Here is a 17,271-nt window from a genome sequence, read left to right as displayed (position 1 = left end):
TGGAGTTATTTATGAAGGTCCGGCCAATTTGCTGCCAAAGGGAAATATATCCACAAACCCTTTCTTGTCTGAAGAGAATTTAGGGCCAGCAGTTCCTACTGTTCCTGTAAATTCTAATTCAAAGGAAATTCGGAATATGACTTAATTTGTAAAAGGATAGAGTTGTTGAAATTGGGACATGCGGAGAATGAGAGGGTGAGGAGGCATGAGATAGAGATGGCCAACCTTAATTTCGAAATGGCTAGGTTACAGGGGGCTCCTAACCAATTTAGTACCCCACGAGGTAGTCAGCCCGATAGGTTTAATATTGGGGCTGCATTGAAATTGGTCCCCATTTTTGATGAAAGAAATGTTACAGAAGTCTTCAAGGCTTTTGAGAGGGTGTCTACACGGTTGTCTTGGCTACCAGAGATGTGGACAGTGCTGATTGGGTGTAAATTGGTAGGCAAGGCAATTCGGGTATATAATGCCTTGGAGGAAGGGATAGCCAGGGATTATCACAAGGTAAAGGCACTAATTTTAAAAGCCTATGATTTGGTCCCTGAGGCATACAGGTTAAAGTTTAGAAATTTTAATAAACATCCTTCCTTATCGTATGTAGAATTTGCCAGATTCAAGGAGGAACAGTTTGACGACTGGTTGAAAAGTCGTCAAGTTGTCACTTTTTCTTCCTTGAGAGAACTCATGCTTTTGGAGGAGTTTAAGAAATCTTGCTCCAAAGAACTAAGAATTTATTTGGAAGAAGTAAAGGTCACTAATTTAGGTAAGGCACCTCAAGTGGCTGACGAATTTGTCTTGACCCATAGAACAGGTTCAGGCAATTTCGTCAGCAAGGATAAAGGTAATAATGTAGTAAAGTCAGCGAATTTTCATGAAGGAATGAGAGGTGATAATAATATGCCTAAGAATTCTGTGGTTCAGAATAATTTCCCTGCTAGTAAGAATGGAAAATTCACGAGTAAATCTGGTACTCGTGTATTTTCCAATGGAGGTAGTTCTGGAACGAGAAATATCAATATGAAGACTTGTTTCTGGTGTAAAAAAAACGGTCATTTCCAAGCTCAGTGTCACACCAGAACAAATTATCTTCAAAGAAATAATCCTGTGGCTTTAATGCCAAGTGCATCTCCTGACGTAAAATTACCCATGACTGGTAGTGATAGTGGTGGTAATTGTACTCCCGGAGATGGAAATAATAATCCACAGGAATGACTGAAATATGATAAATACATATGGCCTGGTAAAGTAATATACAATTCTGTCATTATTGATGTTAAGTTTTTGAGAGATACAGGGTCTGCTCGGTCGTTAGTGCTGGAAAGCAGTTTGAAGGGTTTGGTGAAATATTCAGGGAACTTTATTGTTCTGGGAGGTTTCCCGAACACAATAGTTTCAGATCCTTTAGCAGAGGTAATGTTGTCATTCCCTGGGTATTATGGAAAAATCGAGTTGGCCGTTGTCGAGAGTCTTCCTATAGCTGGTATTGATGGCATATTAGGAAATGATATGATTAATAGTGATGGCCAGGAATTATTTCCAATATTGTCAATCAATAAGTGTCCAGTGGCAGTTACCACTAGAGCTCGAGCCTCAAACAAATATCCATTCCTTAAGTTGTTGTAATTAGGGCATACGGTCAACAAATGCCTTACTGTTAGAGGTACTAAACAGTCGTCACAATACGGTTGGTGTTGGCCCTTCAGCAGAAACTCGTGTGTCAACCGAGTGTGACCAATACGGAGACGACAAAGAGACGTCTCCCATTTTCGGGGCATCATATTATACCTCCAAGGAGATATGTCATTTGTTACCTCTCGCATTTTATTGTCATCTAGGCAATCCCATTGCTGTTGCCATTTTTTGCAAACCAATTTCTTGATGTCAGGTAAGAAATCATTACAGGGAATGGGATACCTTCTTGGCAGCAACTCGGATGCAGCCTTCTTAGCCAGTGAATCTGCCTTCTCATTCCCAGACACACCTGCATGTGCTGGAACCCAACAAAATTGAACTGTTATACCTCTCCGTCCAATAATAAAAAGCCATTCTAAAATCTTTAAAACTAGAGGGTTATTAGAATTAAAAACTTCTATAGCTTGAAGGATACTCCTTGCATCACTAAAAATTGTAAAATTACCCTCCTTCTCCAACGCTATTTTCTCAATAGCGGTTAATATGCCATACAGTTCGGCAGTAAATATGGAAGCGGTCAGAGGAAGTGCACTTCTACAATTAAAACCATTACTATGTACTCCAAATCCAACGCCAGCATCAGATTTGGAGCCATCAGTATAGATAAAAGTTGATCCTCTATGTTCTTTAACATGTTCATTAAAAAGACACCTGGCTTCTACGTCTGACATATTCTTCTTATCTCTAATAAAATATTTACAAAAAGATATTTCTGGTAACTTCCATGGAGGCGTTGATGATACCTTGAATGGAAGTACCTTATTTCTAATTATATCCAGACTATTTAATAATCGTTTCACCCGAAAGCCATAAGGTTGAGGAGATTTTGGATGCAACTCAAAGTAAGATGCGTGTCTTACAAGGCTTTCTTATTAGCTGATAGGTAGCTCTATGTGCCATTTGTTATGACTAATTTTTAGCAAGGACTTTTGGAATTTCAGAACTTTATAATTTTCTGTGATTTAGTACATTTTTCTTTACTTGGCTTTGGAATTATGTTCGATTAATTTTTTTTTTATTTCCATACTTTGTATTTAATTAGACTGTTTATATATTGGTATGTTTAATTAAGGTATATTCAATGCTGACCTTTTTATTTCAGGATGTGTAATGCACAATTGTGTGTACTTTATTAAATAATCCTATGCATGTCTATATTAAGGTTATCTTTACTTTTGAGATTAATGCTATTTTTAGATTTAATTGATTCATTAGGTTGTTTAAAATTCTTTTTTACTCTATTTGATAAATTTTTTTTTTGTAGGGGGAGAAAGGTATTAGACTAAAGTAAATTCATTATAATTTAATTATAAATTGATAATACTTGTCCAACCCTTTGATCTTGTTTTAGTTTTAAGTTTATTAATAAGCTAGCGTCGTTTTTCGTATATTTAAGCTTTTTCTTAGTTTGATGAACTCTGTAAGAGAGTCATATGACTTCAAAGTTTTTCTTTGTTTACCACCTTCTCCCCCGGTATTAGTGAACTACTGAAGTGCCTTATTAACGATCGTTGTTTTTCTCTCTCATGAACTGTGTTTACTCGAGTGGAAGGCTTGATTGAATGGTGGTGATAAGTGACAGAGTAAGTTCGAGCTCCTCCTCACAGCCTGACGCTTTACCACTTCATTTTTGGCCACTTTTGTAGTTTTGGGATCACGTCCTTCGCTGTCTTGTGTGTGGTCGCAGGTGTTTGTCACCCACGACATTCATCAGCCACGCCCCTTCCCTCGTTCGTCGGAAGAGTTTTGAACGAGTTGGCCCGTATCTAGGGAGAATGGTGCAGTTTGCGGTGTGTGAGAACCGCTGACGTCCCGGATTCCCGGAGGCTACCACCCTCAGTGTTCCCGTGATATTTTGGATTGCCTCAGACATTACAGCTTGACCCAGTTGACCTGCTCATCAGCGTCAGTGAGTTCTTGGAACTCGTGGTGACAAGTGGGGCAGCATTCTACAGGTATGAGATATTTTTATAGTTATTTACGACGATCGTGGATCGCCGAGTACCTGTAGATGTGCATGCCCCTGTTTGCAGTACGGTCTTCTGGACCTTGTATGACCTGATGAGACAATCTACTAAGATTCTTGTGATTATTCCCTTTGCATAAATTTGAAAGATTATTTTTTTTTAATTCATTGTTTATCCAGTTAAGTTTAACATTTAAGTTAGTTTTTCTGTGTTTAATTTGTCTGTGTTAGGTAGGAATAATATTAAGTTTCCCATTTATTTTCTCTTTCTTCCTTCTACCTATCTTAGTTTATTAGGTTAGATTTTTCTGGCCAGTAATTTGAAAGGTAGCTGCCTGAAATGTCACATTTAAAATTTTCTTACTTCTTAGCATAGGGTTTAATTTAGTTGTAGGTGATCTTTTAAAGATCTCAAAGTTGGTTTTCCCTTGATTCGTATATTCATTTATTATTGTTACCAACCATTCTTATTTTTTGGTGTGTAAATAAATATTGTAACTTTTGTTGAGGTGTTTGTTCTTTTGTTCCCAAGTTGCTGTGTTACATTTTTACTGACCACAAATTCTGAGTAAAGACAAGAACCCTTTAAGTTACGGCCGTAAATAAGGTCGTAACATATATATATATATATATATATATATATATATATATATATATATATATATATATATATATATATATATATATATATATATATATATATATATGTATGTATGTATATGTATATATATATATATATATATATATATATATATATATATATATATATATATATATATATATATATCTATATATATCTATATACATATATATATATATATATATATATATATATATATATATATATATATATATATGTATATACATATATATATATATACATATATATATATGTATATATATATATATATATATATATATATATATATATATATATATATATACATATATATATATTATATATATATATATATATATATATATATATATATATATACACATAGATATACATATATATATATATATATATATATATATATATATATATATATATATATATATATATATATATTTATATATATGTATATATATGTATATATACATATATATATATATATATATATATATATATATATATATATATATATATATATATTTATATATATACATACATATATATTAATATATAATATATATATATATATATATATATATATATATATATATATATATATATATATATATATATATATATATATATATATAAAGGTATGTGTGTGTGTGTGTGTGTGTGTGTGTGTGTGTTACTAGCAAAGATTAAATAAATATATTGGCTATAATAGGATTGAGGGAAATTTGAAAATCTTGGGGAATCTTATGTAAATTTAAAAGAGGGTCACATATTTTGCCTCAGAAGACATGATAGAAAGAAAGAAAATGGAGTTTATTTTTTTTAGTTAAATTCCTGCAGGTAACAAGGACGATTTTCATAGTATCAGTGAGAGAATTGCTGGATATATTATCAATATGAATGAAGAAAAAATATAAAATGAAGATTATACAAATGTACGTACCTGCAATATCCCATTCGGAGGAAGAAAGAATTTTTTTTTTTTTATGAGAATCTTGAGATATCTTCAAAAGAAAAGCTATAACATAAGCATAATTTTTTTTTTATTTGTTTTGGGTTATTTCCATGTAAAGGTCAAAATATGAGAGGGGAATAGGCTGTAGACATATTTGGAGTAGGCACAAGAAATGACAGCGGAGACATGCTAGTAGAATCTACTGAAAAAACAAAATATGAAGTCAAGAAAACCTCCTTTTATAAAAAGGAACATATAAAATGGACATGGAAAAGCCCAAATGTAGAAAAGAAAAACGAAATAGATCTTATTCTCAGTGAAAACGTTGATTAAGTTGAAAATGTAACTGTTAAAAAATTGCAGTTAAATTACCATAGTATTATGGGAAGTAAAATTTGTCCAGATCTAAGGAAAGAGAAAAAAACTAGACTGCAACTGGCTAATGCCAGTGGCGGAAGATTCCCCTGCAAAATAGGTGTGGAAATGCTTTCGTCAATCAGTAAAAGATATTGTGTAATGGTTTATTGGCCTAATGACCCCTTGACTAAATTTTGAGTTATGTTAACAAACTATTCTGAAGCAATTTATCTGTATAATAGCAGGTATATGGAGGTAAAACATAGGCAAAAATGACAAATATAGAAAAATTGACCTTTGAACATGAAGACAATGGGCACTTACAAGGTCATGTGAATGTCACGGGTTAAATATGACCCCATATTCTGAAAGATCATGTGCGAATGGAGGGCGGGGTAGCAACAAAACATCACTTTTAGCCCACGTCAAATTTTTTCCATGAAATAGCCATATGACCTTGAAAATGTGGGTCAAGGTCAAATTTGACATTTGATTTGGAGGTTTTATGCAAATATTTGGGGTAGTTTACTATAGCATGCTATGACCAAAAACCAGTATTTCATGGAGGAATTGCCAAAGTCACGATTTCTGCAATGTCAAAAATAGTTAAAAATCTATCTTTATGTCTAATGGCAATTTCAAACTTTACAAATTTTGCCTTTGAAAGCCCCTGTGACCTTGAAAAGTAAGTCAAGGTCACTTAACCTGGGTCTATGGCATATTCTTACCATAGGCTACCTATAATAATTATTTCAGATTTCTTGCAAAAAAAAAAAAAAAAAAAAAAAAACACGCGCGGAAAGAATAATAATAAAACCAAAAACAATAGTATTCCCCTATGGGGAATCCTAATGATAGGAAAGAAAATAAACACTCCACTCATAAGAGAAAAATCTAAAGAGTTTACTTTAGAAAAACAAAATAGGTTCTCATAGTTGCATGACGAAATAAAAAAATGAAAAAAAGATTTCAAGAAATTCGACAAAATTTTTATTGGAATGAGCACAGGAGATAAGTAGAAAAGTTTCTAAACATGATCAAGGAAATCTATCATAAATACTAAGAATGCAGTAAAGGAAAGATTGGAAATGAGGGTAAAATCAAAGTGATATGATATATAATTAGCAAAACGATTCAAAACAATAAACAAACTGAAAACACAATATATTCGTAAACACAATCATACCGAAATTGACGAAACACTAAAGAAAGGGAGAAGCATCAAGTTAATGGAGAGAAGACTTTCGTAAATTTTTATGAGTTATGGACCCCTTTGAGAATCTGGGGAAAGTTATGGACCCCTTTCCTAGAGAAATGCAGATAAACATAACATTTAATGTATTGAATGTACTTTATTTATTGAAAATTCCTTACATTGTATAGTTTATGGTATGTACAAAGTATGAATAAAATAAACGATCTGAAAACTGAAATACAATCATATTGTGCAAATTAAAAAAAAAAAAAATTAAATTTCGCTCAAAAGTTTTTTTTAACTAGAAGGTTGCTGTTTTTTTGGTTTGAGTAAGAAGATAAAACTGTGGAGCGGGATTTAAAAGCTAACACGCATGTCATCTCTGACATCCAATCAATTTCGATTCTTTGTTTTGATAAAAGCAAGTGTTGAAAACCCTGACTCACAAAGGTATGTAGTAACAAACGGAATGAGAGCACACACAGCTCGCTTTACCATGCAGACTATGGTGGGATTCTATTAACGCACGCCAGAATTCTCCATGGCTCTTCGTGTTAAACCTGTTTTGTAACATTTCTTTTGTCCTGAGGTAAATGAGGTCATGTTTGGCAAGGTCCTTATCACTGATGTTGTCCATGTCGGTAAGAAAAGGTTACAAATCCATTTGTCAATTTTAAGGTCACCTGAGCAGAAGAAACCTTTGAAAGAGTTCTGCAGAGTAACCAGAATTCTCCCTGCAGGCAGAGAAATTGACTGCGTGCTGAAATTCCAAATTCCATTCTGTGAAAGTGCTTCCCGAACATTGGAAAGTTTGCATAGTTTCCTGCCTCCAACCTCCTTTTACACAGAGGCAGCTTAGCCAGAAGGGCTTGGAGTCTTTCTGAAGCCGCCATAATGGTAACTGCAGTTCCTTGAATGGCAAAAGTGACCTCATTCATAAAGTAATAAGTGTCTGCCAAGTAGGCCAAGCTATGGATGAATCTCTTCTCCATCAAACTTTCCCTCTCACAAATAATGAAGCATATACTCGAAGTTCCATCAAACGCTTCAAGATTTGTCCTCAGAAAAGCCAGTGAACTTCTGTGTGGTAGAGAACACAAAAGGATTTGCAATGCTTGCTTACAAGAATGCATGAAGTATCACATGAGGGTAGGTTTTTGATAAATAAAAGAAAGGCAGAGGTAATGAGATCGGAATATACAGTGAAAGATGAAATATCATTGGAAGGAGAAAGGAATAATGAGGTGGAACCGTTTAAATAATTAGGAACTATGATTTCTTACATAGGATCTTTAGAATTGGAGTTTAATGAAAGATTGAAAAAAGCAAATTAGACAATGGCTATGTTAAGTAAAATATGGAAATAAAATAGCAAGAAATTACATATAAAAGTCAGGCTATGTATTAGTTTAGTGAGATCGGTGTTACTCTATGGACATGAGTCGTGGTATGACAATGGAACAATATCCAACAGATCTTGTAGATTTGAGAACAAAGCCCTTTGCAGAATATTGGGAGTTAAATGGCAGGACAGGATTAGATACGAATCTATAAGAGAGATTACTCGAGTGCCATATTTGGATGAGATCAATATGAGGGGTAGATGGAGATGGTTTGGGTGTGCTATTCGCACTCCCCAAGAGAGATTAGCTCACCAGACTTTCAACTGGGCTCCACAAGGCACTAGAAGAGTTGGAAGACCCAGGTCTACATGGCTGAGGACTCTGAAGCATGAAGTAGGAGATGATGAGTGGAGAAGCATTGATTTAAAAGTTCAAAATAGAGACGACTGGCGAAATCTAACGGAGGCACTTTGCGTCAATAGGCGTAGGACGAGATGATGATGATATTTTCATAATAACTGAAGTAAGAGTGATACCTCGGTAATTATTACAATCAGTCAGACTTTTTTTTTTTGTGGGGGGGGGGGGGGGGCATTTTCACAAACACTCATAGCTCAAAATCATCAGATTTTCCCTCTTCACGTCACGTTTTACAAAAAAATCTTGAAAGGAAAGTATTCTGTGAGTCACTTTTCCTTTGATCGACCATTATTATCGCGCAGTTATTCGTATCCAGGGGCTTTTTATCTCTTGATTTCTTAGTGATAACTTCGATTTCAAATACACTGAGTTCATTCCTGGATACATCAAGGTATTCCTCAGCTTCATATGTATCAATAAAATTGTTTCTTTCATATCTCCTGTGCATGACCTTATCAAAATGTTAAATCCAGCGTTGGCTTTCTTCATCTTTTGTAATTGAATTACAACAGATCCATCTCTCTTTTTTTTTGTATTATCTAAACTATTTAATGAAATTCTATATCACTGAGTTGGAAAATGAGAATTTTAGGTAACGTTTTAAAGGTTTCACGTCTGATATGTAATTCATATAAATCTTTGCTGGGTAAAACACAATTACAACTTATTGCAGATTAAAAAGAAAGTTTTGTCATGAATGAATCACGGTTTTGTAGTGTGAATTCAATCAAAATAGCTTATTCAATTCCATCATATGTAAGTAAGGCGTATACTTATGAAATGCGTCAAAAATTACAAATTTCGAGATCTTGCGCATTATTTCTCTTACACTCCCTCTCTCGTCATCTTTCTGTTTATTTCTAATAGAATATCCCTAGTCTTTAGGATTCTCGACATAAAAAACTTTGTGTAATGGGGACGTATTTAATAATGATGAGCACTCTCACCATCATTAACTTTGTTTTTGAATGCGAGGAAATCCTTTGGTCTTCTGAAAATGTAGTTACCTAATTATCTCACTAATGATATGCTTTTGTGCTTGTGGGATTATATGAGAGAGAGAGAGAGAGAGAGAGAGAGAGAGAGAGAGAGAGAGAGAGAGAGAGAGAGAGAGAGAGCTGGGTTATGTATATAATAAAAATAGTTAGACTATTGCCAAGATTATATAAGTATTTTTCTTCAGAAATAAATGATAACAGATTAAACTACCTGACCTACCGATTTGTATATATTGAGTTCATATCGTATAGATATCTTATCGGAATATATTAGAGTAACCTCTAATATTCTATGGTTTTCCCAAATGAAACCGATTATAGAAGTTATCAACATCTATTCCCAGGGGGTTCTGTAAAGTTATTAACTAAACAGCAGAGTTTACCTCTTAATAAATACAATTCTGGCACGCAAGGCTTTTAAGATTGGATCTACTGTATGTTTTACAATTATAATCTTACAACAAATCTCCATAATTTAGACGTATATGGTAATCAGATTGTTGTCGCTATTTTCTTTTTTTATATTTGCTTGTCGGCAACATCTTTATTTTCTTTTCCTTTGATCCTTGAAAAGAATTCTTGTTCGTTAAGCTGAATAAACTAAACTGATCGAGACCATATCAAGATGAAAGGTTTTGAAAGATGGTAACTACTTATCATGTAAAAATGATCAATAATACAATAATATCTGATTTACTTAGGCTGAATGCTGTCAGGAATTATACCTCATCTAATTCATAATTGGGGAATTCTGCATATAATTATCATCCCAATATTATGGTAGCACAATTAGCTAGATATATCAAGGCACTGCAAATAAAAAATTAATTTATACGTAACGGATGAGAGAGAGAGAGAGAGAGAGAGAGAGAGAGAGAGAGAGAGAGAGAGAGAGAGAGAGAGAGAGAGAGAGAGAGAGAGAGAATATATTTACTTGCAGACAAATCTAAGCTGAACTGAAAATATTTTATTTTCTCTTCATATGCTTCATCAGTTGCCTTTTCTCCATCTTACCAATAATAAAAACCATATCTAATAGTTTCAGTTCTAAAACGATTTTTATAATATAGATGCGAATAAAAAGTTCCCAGGGTCCGATCACTGAACTGCCTTTATTTGAATTTTATCAAGAAGATACCCAGATGCAATCACTCCAAATAGGAAGAAGGGTATAAATTGGTATTGAACAATAATTGTATTAGTCAAGAAATATATATATCTTTCTTTGTTCGTTTTTTATACAATTGCCTTAACCATTCCCTACTTTCATATATGTTACCTTTATAACTGAAGACTAAATTACAGACATACCTTTCAACTTGCAAAAGCTGCCTTGTCACTTATAATTAAACGTATTTAGATTAGTTTGGTGTTGAGGTGTTTTAATGTAATAGGTTGGGCAAGTCATCAGCCACCCATTGAAATACTGCACGCTAGAGAGTTATTGGGTACTTTGACTGGCTAGATGATACTACAGTACATTGGATATGTCTCTATTTACGGCTAGTTTTCCTTTACCAACACATAAACAGAATAGCCTGGCCTATTCTTTACACATTTTCCTCTTTCCTCATACCCCTAAAAATAATAAGTTAGGCAAACAATTCTTCTTTACTCAAGTGGTTAACTACTGCGCTGTAGTTGATCAGTGGCTACTTTCCACTTGGTAAAGGTAAAAGAAACTTTTTAGTTATGGAAAGCAGCTCTTCTAGGACACGCAAAAATCAAACCATTGTTCTCTGGCCTTTCGTAGTACCATAACCTCTGTACCATGATTTTCTGCTGTCTTGGGTTAGAGTTCTCTTGCTTGAGGGTATAATCATGCTCACTATTCTATCTGTTTTCTCTTCCTCTGCCTTTTCAAGTTTTGTTTTAGGCAGGATTAATCAAAAGGCAATGGATGACTGTTGGTTTATCAAGGTGGTTGCCTTTTCTCTATCTGTTTCTTTTTTCTTTTTAATCTTTATCTAATTACTTATTTTCAAAACCATCATTACTGTCTCCCCTTTATTTCAAGTGGCTATCCTGGAAGGAACTTAATCTTGCATGGTGTGACGGCTCCTGTGCTGACCAATAATATCTAAAATTTTTATTTTCTTCTATGAGTTGTATGCTCGCTTTACGTATATTTGTGCACCTATTGATTTTTATATTTAATGTTAAGTTTGTTTTCGAATATGATGAGACCTTTTTATTACTCTTAATTCTCATTCTGTCTGGAGATTTTGAGCCAGTGGTATCTAATATATTGCAATATTCGTGGGTTACATTCCAATATGAGAGACCTTGGAGTGGCCTCCTGAGAGCATAATATTCTATTATGCTCAGAAACATCGGTTTCTCAGATGAGGCACTCTATGAGCTCCTTATTCTAAATAAAAAAAAAACTATCATTTTGAAACAGGATGCCATTTCTGGGAGAAGAGAAATCTTGGTGTATGATAGGGCTGGATGTCTTTAGATATAGGTCATAAAAGTTATGGTATCCATAACAACTTTTATTTGTTCCAATTATTGAAATCTAAGCTTGGATGGTCATATCTTTGATTGTCTTATTACCATTAAGGCTAAGATACAAGCTTGTTTCTTTTTTTATTTCAACGCTCACCAAAGGGAGTGGTGAAATTCTGTTTATACTACTGGTCGCCATTGATTAATAGCTTTGGACTTTGTCTCTGGATTAGGCTGTGAGCAAATCATAAGCGAGACTACTCGCAGATCTGGTAATTGCTTTGACCCAATATACACTGACTCCCCTGGTGTTATAAGAAATGTGGTTGGTTTCAGTTGGGACGTCTGATTATGCTTAGTTCTTGGTAGTAATGAAGACTGAGCAGCCTGTCCCAGATGTATCATACTCATAGAAGTTATACATAAAATTTCAAGCAGACTAGAAATGCATTTACAGTGATATTTTTCTTCTGAATTGGTCACAATTATATAAAAAGGGTTGAGCCTGTTGCTCTCTTGAATGAGAATTAGCAAGGTAAGTCAATAAGTATCCGCACTTTTATTCTAATTGTTTGTGAATAGGCTGTATGGCTTTGTATGCTATGCCGGGTTATAGATGGCTCCGCCCTCCTCCTTGGTGGTTGTTTCGAGCATTACGGTAATGCCATTATCACTTCAGTGCGCTTTGCGCTGTTGAAAACTAGGGATGGATGCACCACTCTCCATTTGCACCAAAGAAGAACAACACTATAATCCGTTTTTTTGGGGTCTAAAGGTGTACCAGGAGCTTAAATCCATATAAGAGTTTCAGTACAATATGAGGGTAATGTTTTGCCATGATGTAGTGTTGACGAGGGGATTGAGCAGTTCAAGAACAGTCGGACAAGTGTGGAGGATGGGAAACGAAATGGATGCCCAACCACAGACGAGGTCTATTGTCGAAGGCTTTATTTTGTTGCAAGACAACGCCCGTCCTCATACCACCGCCCACACCATTAACACTCTTCAAGAACATCAATTCAAGGTGTTGGAACATCCTGCATACAGTCCTGATTTCGCCCCCTCTGATTACCATCTGATTGGTCCACTTAAAGATGCTTTAAGAGACCATCATTTCGCCACCGATCAGCAGGTGAAGGAAGCGGTGCATACATGGCTCAATGCTCAACAGAAAACGCTTTTTTCTCAGGGTATAAAAAAGCTAGTGCAACGATGGACCAAGTGTATTAAAAAGCAGGATGACTATGCTGAAAAATGATGTCATTGTAAACTTTGTATTGTTGTTGTATTAAATAAAAAAAATGGAGTGCAGACACTTATTGACTTACCCTGGTATATATCATCATAATTAAAAGGTGTAATCCTTTTCATGTCCTAAAATACTTAGTGAAGAACGAACCCTGGTTCAATGGTGATTATAGACGTGCTTATTTGAAGAGGCTGGGGGCCTATCATCTTTGGAAGATAACAGATCAAATTTGGAATAATTATATTTAGCTAAATCCTGCTACTCAGAGTTAATACTTTAACTGAAAAGGCATACTTTTTGACCATGAAAGAAACTTTTTTTTTTTTTTTGGGGGGGGGGGGGGGTACAGTAGGCGTCAAAACTGATGCAAAAAATTGCAAAAATCATTGTACATAGTTCATTAGAAAGTCGTGGGTTTCCCAGTTAGTGTATTTTATTCCAATTATATATATATATATATATATATATATATATATATATATATATATATATATATATATATATATATATATATATATATATATATATATCCTTATATATATATATATATATATATATATATATATATATATATATATATATATATATATATATATATATATAGATACATCTATATATGTATTTATGCACACATATAATATATATATATATATATATAAATATATATATATATATATATATATATATATATATATATATATATATATATATATATATATATATATATATTTGCACACACACACACACACACATATATATATATATATATATATATATATATATATGTATGTATGTATATACATATGTATGTATATATATATATATATATATATATATATATATATATATATATATATATATATATATATATATATAATTCTATGTATATATGCACACGCAGACACACACACACACACACACACATATATATATATATATATATATATATATATATATATATATATATATATATATATGTATATATATACATATATATATATATATATATATATATATATATATATATATATACATATATATATATATATATATATATATATATATATATATATATATATATATATATACAGGCATATATATATATATATATATATATATATATATATATATATATATATATACAGGCATATATATATATATATATATATATATATATATATATATATATATATATATATATACCATCATCTCCTACGCTTATTGGCGCAAAGGGCCTCGGTTAGACTTCCACAAGTCATCTTTATCTCGAGCTATTAATTCAATACTTCTCCATTCAACATATCCTACGCACTTCATAATCTTCAGCCATGCAGGCCTGGGTCTTCCAACTCTTTCAGTCCTTTGTAGAAGCCAGCTGAACGTTTGATGAACTAATCTCTCCTGGGGAGTATGAAGAGCATGCCCAAACTGTCTCCATCTACCTCTCATCATAATCTAATCCACATAATGTACTCGAGTAATCCCTCTTATAGTTTCATTTCTGATACTGTCCTGCTATTTAACTCCCAATATCCTCCTGAGGGCTTTGTTCTCAAATCTACTAAATGACAATGTTTCCGTTCCCCTGCTGCCAGTGAATTCATCGAGATTTTGGGGGGCATTTCCTCCATAACCAAAGCTATCATTACTCCACCAAGTTGCTTATCTGCTTATGAGAGTATAACCGTTGGGAATATGTATTGGTAAGATATACCGCTTAGCGCGCTACATATACATACATGTATATATATACATATATATATATATATATATATATATATATATATATATATATATATATATACACATATATATAAATAAGTTATTCAGGAATTTTATTTTTCATATATGCATTGGAGAGGTGAATGGTCAGCTCTTAAGATGAGGTCCTCTCATGCAGGTATAAGTTTGCTATGTGAATTCATCGAGATTTTGGGGGGCATTTCCTCCTTAACCAAAGCTATCATTACTCCATCAAGTTGCTTATCTGCTTAGGAGAGTATAACCGTTGGGAATATGTATTGGTAAGATATACCGCTTAGCGTGCTACATATACATACATATATATATATATATATATATATATATATATATATATATATATATATATATATATATATATATATATATATATATATATAAATAAGTCATTCAGGAATTTTATTTTTCATATTTTCATTGGAGAGGTGAATGGCCAGCTCTTAAGATGAGGTCCTCTCATGCAGGTATAAGTTTGCTATGTAAATTAAGTATGACTTTCGTCTGTAATTTCATTGTTCTTTTCATTTGAGTCAGTTTATGTCAGTTTATGTCAGTTTATGTTACGTTATTTTTAAGAATCAACTTTTCATTTCACGTTTTTCATTACAAAGTCATACATAATCTGTTAAGTGTTATGTGATCCATACGAGATGTGAACAAGGGCATATACAATTTCTTTTTTTATATCTTTATGAGGTATTGCGTCATGTTTGTAAGAAAATGCCTAATTCTTATATGTGCCATATGTCTGGAAGGTTCTTGAGAACTCCAGTGTTAGATTTTGTCTTTTTTTATATAGACGACAAAAGTGGGAGGAGCTAGTTGAGAGAAAGAGCTATCTCGCATTGCGTTGGTTCCAGTCCATGAGAGCAATCTTTGGCAATCCTTATGCTCTTAGGCCAACCCCCAAGCTTTCAGATCTAGGTCCTAAAATCTTCTGAAAGTAGCCAATTCATATATAAGCACCCCCAGGGATACCTAGGGCAAAAGAGAAACAGCCTTCCTGTGAAAGAGTCAAAGTGTATCCCTCACTCTCTCTCTAGTACCTATAGTGTGTCCTCTCCAAATCTATTCTGTGCCCTAACGAACGTAAATCGTGTATTGAAACGATACAAAAGAAGTCACAGGTGATTTTAAATTTCTTGTGTTGTGATGAGGGTTGGCATTGTGTAAAGTTTTTGTAACTTGCCCTTTGCAATTAAAAATATGTGAAGTTATTAAGTTTATCAGATACTTTATGTAAGTTCTTAAGGAGTTTAATCACTGGAGTGTAATTATTTCTTTTGTTTTACTATAAGGTTATATGCAGATTTAATATTTCAAGTCAAGTAATCATATACTTTTTAGAGTGTAATTATTTCTTTTGTCTTAATCTGAGGTTTTATTCCGATTTAATATTTCAAGTCTATAGATTATATAATTTTCAGTGTAATTATTTCTTTTGATTTAGTATAAGGTTTTATGCAAATTTAATATTTCAAGTCAAGTGATATAATTTTCAGAGCATAACATTTTCGTCCTAATCCAATTTTTATCAGACTTAATGTTTCAAGTGATTTATTTTTTATGTAAATTCTTTCAGAATGTTGTAATTTAAATGGAATATATTTATTTTTGTGAAGACTGTATTATTTCAATCACCAGTGTTTATTTCATACTCGCTCGTATCCTGTTAATGAATTGATATAAGAAGTGTTTTTAAGTAGTTCTTGAAAATAATTACCCAGTTTTGTTTTGAGTATACTTAACAGACCTTTGGATATTCAGTGTTTTATATATTGCTATCTGCAAGTTATATAACTGTCTCGGAGCTTGGGTATTATTATTTTCAAGTGTAACATATTTAATGCAAATACAAACAGGTAAGTTTGAAACTCGAGAGGTTGTAGAGCTTGCCAGCTATATATACACACACACACATATATATATATATATATATATATATATATATATATATATATATATATATATATATATATATATATATATATATATATATATATATATATAGTGTTCAGCAGGGTTCAAAACACATAAGTAAAAAGGCCATAATTTATTTAGGAGAAATTTCGAACATTGCAATGTTCATTATCAATCTGTAAGAAATATAAATATAAAATTCTTAAAATTTGTACAATAATTTCAAAATTATTGTACAAATCTTGAGAATTTTATATTTGTATTTCTTGAAGATTAATAATGAACATTGCAATGTTCGAAACGTCTCCTGAATAAATTATGGCCTTTTTACTT

Source organism: Palaemon carinicauda, chromosome 7 (genome assembly GCF_036898095.1).
Source record: "Palaemon carinicauda isolate YSFRI2023 chromosome 7, ASM3689809v2, whole genome shotgun sequence".
Classification (NCBI taxonomy): domain Eukaryota; kingdom Metazoa; phylum Arthropoda; class Malacostraca; order Decapoda; family Palaemonidae; genus Palaemon; species Palaemon carinicauda.
This window is presented reverse-complemented; position numbering follows the sequence as displayed.